Raw genomic sequence first — 6,599 nt, 5'->3', positions numbered from 1 at the left:
GTTATTTATACAGAATAATGTCAGGATACATCTGGGATTATGAGATGTTCGTAAATAGAGATTCGCTTCAAAATGACAGCATTAGTTAAATGAGGAACATTGATGCTATTTATACAAAATACTGTCAGGATATATCGGGGAATCTGAGATGTTCGTAAATAGAGATGCACTTAAAAATTTCAGCATTGAATGAATCTGAAAGCATTGATGTTTTTCATAGGGGAAGCTGACTGGTTAGAGTGAATCACATTTGAAGAATGCTGTACGATATTTTTCTACAGATTCTGAATACCAGAAATAAAGTGTAACGCGGATGTACTTTTACATGTTTATCAAATCTTAGGAATAAGGATTTTGCATTATATGAGGAGCATTTCTCGTATATTCTGGTCTTATCTCTAGTCTCCTATTCTTCCATTGTTTTTGTTGGTGTTTATTAAAGAACTGAATATTTTATTTCTGGATTCATATTAGGGATCAGTGGCGCCATTTCACCAAACTGCTAGGGGGGGGGCAAAAACCAAGAAGGTTTTGGGGGAAGGGTGGAGGAATACCCCCAAAGGATAGAGGGACCTGGGGTTTTCCCCATAAATGTTACATTCAAATATGCTTCATTTTTTCCACTTTTATACAAATGTGGTTGAAGTATCAATAGAAAAAATACATTATTAGTTATTAAATTCAATCATGAAATATTTATTAAGGTGCGTACAGATTTACGCGCCGCGAACATAAGCAATTCACTTTTAATCAGCTGATGCCAAGCTTTTTATATCTATATCTTATACCGTTTCTGTAAAAATACAGATATAGTCAGCTGATTAAAAGTGAATTGCTCATGTTCGCGGCGCGTATATCTGTACGCACCTTTAGAAATAAAGGTCTACAGAGAGGCCCTAGAGTAGGAATACACTAAAACAGATTTCTTAAAAATCATGGAAAAAGATAAATATTATTCTTTTACAATGACAATTTCAACAATTTCATTGGGGATCATATTCTAATTGGAAAATAACTTTCATTTAGAAAGCTAAAGATACATCAAGCTGTTCCCACATTTTCAACAACTCTTTACATACATCTTTGATTGTCTGATTGAGCCCTTTCTTTTGGTTTCACTGTCACATCTTGCAACTGTTAATTCTCAAATTGACATTTATTCATAAATCACTTATTGTGCTCTGATCAATAAGTGTACCCATTCTATATTCAAACTATACCACAGAGAAAAATATATTCTTTATTACTCTGTACCGTAACCATACTTTCAAGGCAATTTTGCTACATTGTTGATACTGTAGAAGGAATTATACTACTGCGTTAAAAAAGTATTAAATCATTATGACTCTAAGGGTTCGTGTAGATAGACCCGCATTTTCATTATTTATCTGATCCTTGAGGGGGGCCTAGGCCCACCCTGTCCCTCCTAAATGGCGCCCCTGCTTGGGATACGGGATGGAGAAACTCATCCACTATAATAATCAATTCAAGGTTTCTCTGATATTCAGATTTTGTACAATATGTTCTGTCTATAGTGAGGTCCACGGTATAATGGCAGAGTTTGATTGGCAATGATATTGCTATCCTTGTCTATCTTTCAACAAAGCGGATAGCGCTATCTCTTTCTCGCTTTGCTCTGTTGCCACATCGTCTTTCAACAATGTAGAATTAATAGTTAATTGACAAAATATTTCATCTTTATTATGAAAATCCATTATGAAATTATTGGAAAATATAATTCCTTGCTAAACTAAATATAATTTATTCATCATTATTTACAATCAACTTAATGACAAAGAAACAGACTACAGTCCAAAACTTCTTTTCATCCCAATTTCATAAAATAAATTGTCCAAATAAAGGTTATGTGCGACTTATTAATTCTCCACTAACTTCCACATTAAACAAATATTGCTATTCTTGTCTATCATTCAACAAAGCGGATAGCGCTATCTCTTTCTCGCTTTGCTCTGTTGCCAGATCGTCTTTCAACAATGTAGAATCGATAATTATTAACAATATTCAATCTTGATTATGAAAATTCATTATGAATTATTGGAGAATATTTTCTTGCTTAATAAAATTATTATTGATTATTTTAAATGAGAATGAACAGTTAATATTACATCAATAAACCTGTATCAGCTACCGTCTATAGAAGGCATTGACAAGACAGAATATCGGCAACGTTGATCTCTTATCTCTCTTTACTGTCATCAAACATGGACCTGACTATAACAAAAAATGTAATATTCTTTCTAAAAGAAAGAATAGACAAACTCATCCAATAAAATAGATAATTCGAGGTTTCTAAGATACGAAATTTGTACAATGCACTGATATTTTAGGTTTCCCAAAATGTAATTCTTTCTGAAGTGGAATAGAAAAGACTGAGTGCTGGTTGCACAAAAGCCTGTTAAATTTGAATCAGGATTAAATGCCACGAGTACCAATCAAAGATGAATTTTTTGATGAGAAGACTTCCCTGATTGATTCTCGTGGGATTTAATAACAGTTGAGATTCAACAGGGTTTTGTGCAACCGACCCTTAGCCTTGATATAAATAAAAGTTTATTTCTGATCGAAATAGGAAATTTTTACTTGAGTACTTGTAGTATTAGTAACTTTTGTAGTTATTAGTAACTCAATAGTTGTTAATTTCTCGACTGAATCAAAAATGTGCTATGTATTTCGGAGGAGACGATGAACCATCGGTCCCGTCTACCTAAAAAGTAGTCGTCATCTCTCAACATCATCCCTCTCACTCATTACCCACGCACAAGCCTAAGAGCTTATGTGGGCATCCCCCCATTATTTTATTGAATCATCTCCGTTCCTTTTTTGATATATATATATATATATATATATATATATAATATATATATTATATATATATATATATATATATATATGACTAGCAGGTAATCCGTGCTCAGCAAGGGTCTAGTAAAAAGCTTGACAAACTGAAAACTTGACCTAGTGAGATCTTGAAGGATTTGAAACAGGCCTATAACCATCCTCGGTCAATTAAGAATCAATATGCAAAAACCGTGCTTTAATTAAGAGCTAGACAAACTGAAAACTTGACCTAGTGAGATCTTGAAGGATTTGAATAGGCCTATAACCATCATCAGTCAATTATGAATCAATATGCAACATTTCTAGTTAATCAGTCTAGTAGTTGAGACGTGATGATGCGTCATTCGTGAATTTCCTATCCCGTAAGTGTATAAGCCAATTCTTTCCTTCATTATATTCCCCGTGCTCTGCAGGGTCTAATTATAGCTTGAGAAACTCAAAAACTTGACCTACTGAAATCTTGAATAATTTGAAATAGGCCTATAACAATCCTCAGTTAATTATTATTGAACGAAAATCCTATTTTGAATAAATGCATTCTCTATTTAATTTTATCTGCAATCCTCAGTTAATTGAGAATCAATATGCAACATTTCTAGTTAATCAATCCAGTAGTTCAGACGTGGATGATGCGTCATTCGTGAGTTTCCTATCCCGTACGTGTATAAGCGAATTCGTTTCTTTATCATATTATAGAATATGTAATAGTGTGAATATTGAGTGGTATTATTGTAGTTGTTTTTGTGTATCTTTTATTGTTTTTCAGGTTTTTGAACTGAAATGAACTTTGATTCTAACTGTATGTTGAACCCTGCGTTTTTAGTGTGAGAATTGACTCTGTCTTGTTGAATTTGCTAACTTGTCGCTTAGTTGTCAAAATTAAAGCATTTTCGTGCATTTTCCAAGTGCAGTTTCAATTTCATGTCGAAAAAGCCACTGTATTTGAAAATTGTACGAGCATTGACCTTTTTGCAGCTTTGGCTTTTCCACTGGAAGTTATGCTCAACGCTCGTGGAGGGGGAATAATTTTCAGTGAAAAGGCGACAGTTGGAATTGAGACGTAACTGGGAAAACATGTAACGGTGTGCGAGCCTCGGTCCTCTGAATGGGCCCATTTCCTATTCAGAGGGACAAATTGTTATGTTTTCAGTTATCAGTAATTTTTATCTAGATGAATAGGAAATCAAATTTTATAGAGTTAGTAGGAGTAGAATCAGGAAATTATTTGTGCGTGTGAGTTCAAGTATAGTGAGTTTTATTAAAGCGTATGTGAGTTTCTGAAGAGTCCAAGTTTGAATATTGTTAAAATGGTGAGTGCCGAACTTTTGTTGTTTTTCTTATTAAGCTCATAATTTAATTTCATAGAATGACCGAGGCCCAAATTTAAATGCAGCAAGCAGGTTCCCAAAATGTATAGATTAAAAAATTGAGTATGTCTTCTTGACCTGAATCGATTGCTGAATAACTTTGTTCTGTTTGAAAATTTGACATGTTACCTGGCTTTTATTAATTCCTTCTACCTATTTAGAGTTCAATAAACCTGAAGTTGAATTTTATTAGTATTTTTCATTGAAGTTCCTGGCTCGTAGTTGCTAGTTGCTAAAATAGGTGACAATTAGATAATGATGATAATCTGAGCATTTGAATGAACGAATCCACTAAAAGCTCCCAACCAATAGAGGATTCAAATACCGGTAGATGAATTGATAGCAGTAAACTTTAGCAAATATTATAGAAGAGAAGAAACAATCCCCCTCCGTTTACATTGATGGCCAGCGGTGGTCTAGTCTGCAAGAATGACTATCGAACCACATATATTCTTATGGATTTCATATTTTGGAAGATTAAACTAAAATAGAGACAAATATGTCACCGGTTACAGAAATGATGTCAGGTGTGGTGTAGGGTTAAAAATACCTTCACCGGTTACAAATACATATGTTGTAAAAATACAACTCTTTAAATTATCAAAACTATCAACTCCACAGCCTAGAGAGCGAAGTTAGGGCGTATCTGGCCCTCAAGATTTCATAGATTGAAACATATAATAACGATAATGTCGAATGACCTGGCTGACTCAGGTCCGGTGTCAAAGTTTTCAGGTCGCACCTGATTAATTTCAGGGCCTCTGACATGATCAAACAACAGTTATTAGGCAGCCTGGACCGACGGCTTAGCGTGTCCATTCGAAACACGGGAGTGGCCTCCTAATGAGAGACATGATAGACTGTCTGATAAGAGAAAAATAATGTGGAAATTGAAACGAAAAATGCCCTAAGGAAAATATCGTGCCCTAATCTTAAAAATCTGGTGTGGCGCACTCACACAACTTTCCTTGCTGTTATGAAAATATTGATCACCTGATGTTAAAGTTCTTGCGCATACTAGTTTACTATTCAAAGATATGAGTTTGTTTTCCAAACAAGATTAAACTAAAGAGACACCCATTCAATTCTGTTTCATGAGTGCAATGAATCACTCACTCCAAAACAATTGAAATTGAACTTTCAGAACTTATTTGTAACACGATCGCACTATCAGAACAAGCGCCTGTCCATTTCTGTTCTATAAACTTCTTCTAATCAGGTTTTTGTTCTATTTTGGGCACTGTCTTTTCAGATACGCTTTAGAAACAAACCTCTCCTTTGCTCATGAAATAAATAGTATATTTCGCACCCAGAGCAGAAAATGAGATTTTTCCGGCTCGAAATCGGTTTTCAAGTCCAAGGCCGTAGGCCGAGGACTAGAAAAGATTGAGAGCCGGATAACATTTTTGCCTGTGGTGCGAACGCTATTTTTCGCCACACACAAAAATAAGCATATGAGAATAGTTGTTTACTAAGCACTTCCGAAAGCAGAAGTGGAAGGTGATAGCTCTAGCAAATCTGAGGTAATCTGAATATCAGGAAATTGTCCAAGTATTTGTATTATTTATTCTGATTGTCTAAATAACCTAAAAGATGATGTTCAATTATGTGGGAGGTTGAGTTTATAGGCCTACTTTTTTATTCTCTCAAATGACAATAAGATGATATTATTATAAATGTTTTAATTATTGAATAATGAACACAAATAATGAAAAGTTTTTTGATCAGCTGTTTTTTGATCATCTTTCTTAGTTCCATGTTAGCGTCTGGAAAGAAACCTGTTCTGACGTCAGACGAGAGTCGTCTGCAAACAATGTCTTTCAGATCTACGTAGGGACTGGAAAACAGCTGCTTTCTGTGCAGTGTGGAAACAGAACAGAAACCTGTTCTGACGTCAGACGATAGTCGTCTGCCAACAATGTCTTTCAGATCTACGTAGGGACTGGAAAACAGCTGCTTTCTATGCAGTGTGGCGAAAAGGTATAAATCAAGATAAAAGATTGTTTCAATGATTTCTCAGCATTGTCGCTGATATGAAATGAAAGTTCTCCAAAGAAGATTAACTAAGAGACTCCCATCAAATTCTGTTTAATGAGTGCAATGAACCATTCACTCCAAATCAATTGAAATTGGACTTTCAGAACTTATTTGCAACACGATCGTGCTATCAAAACAAGTGCCTGTGGAGCCTGTCCATTTCTGTTCTATAAACTTCTTCTAATCGGGTTTTTGTTCTATTTTGGGCACTCTCTTTTCAGTCTCGCTTTAGAAACAAACCTCTCCTTGTCTCGTGAAATAAAATATAATATCGATGACCTTGGAAACTGTTATCATTGGAAGAAGCAAGATCCCTACAGATTAGTGAGGTCCATG

Source organism: Nilaparvata lugens, chromosome 12, assembly GCF_014356525.2.
Source record: "Nilaparvata lugens isolate BPH chromosome 12, ASM1435652v1, whole genome shotgun sequence".
Classification (NCBI taxonomy): Eukaryota; Metazoa; Arthropoda; class Insecta; order Hemiptera; family Delphacidae; genus Nilaparvata; species Nilaparvata lugens.
This window is presented reverse-complemented; position numbering follows the sequence as displayed.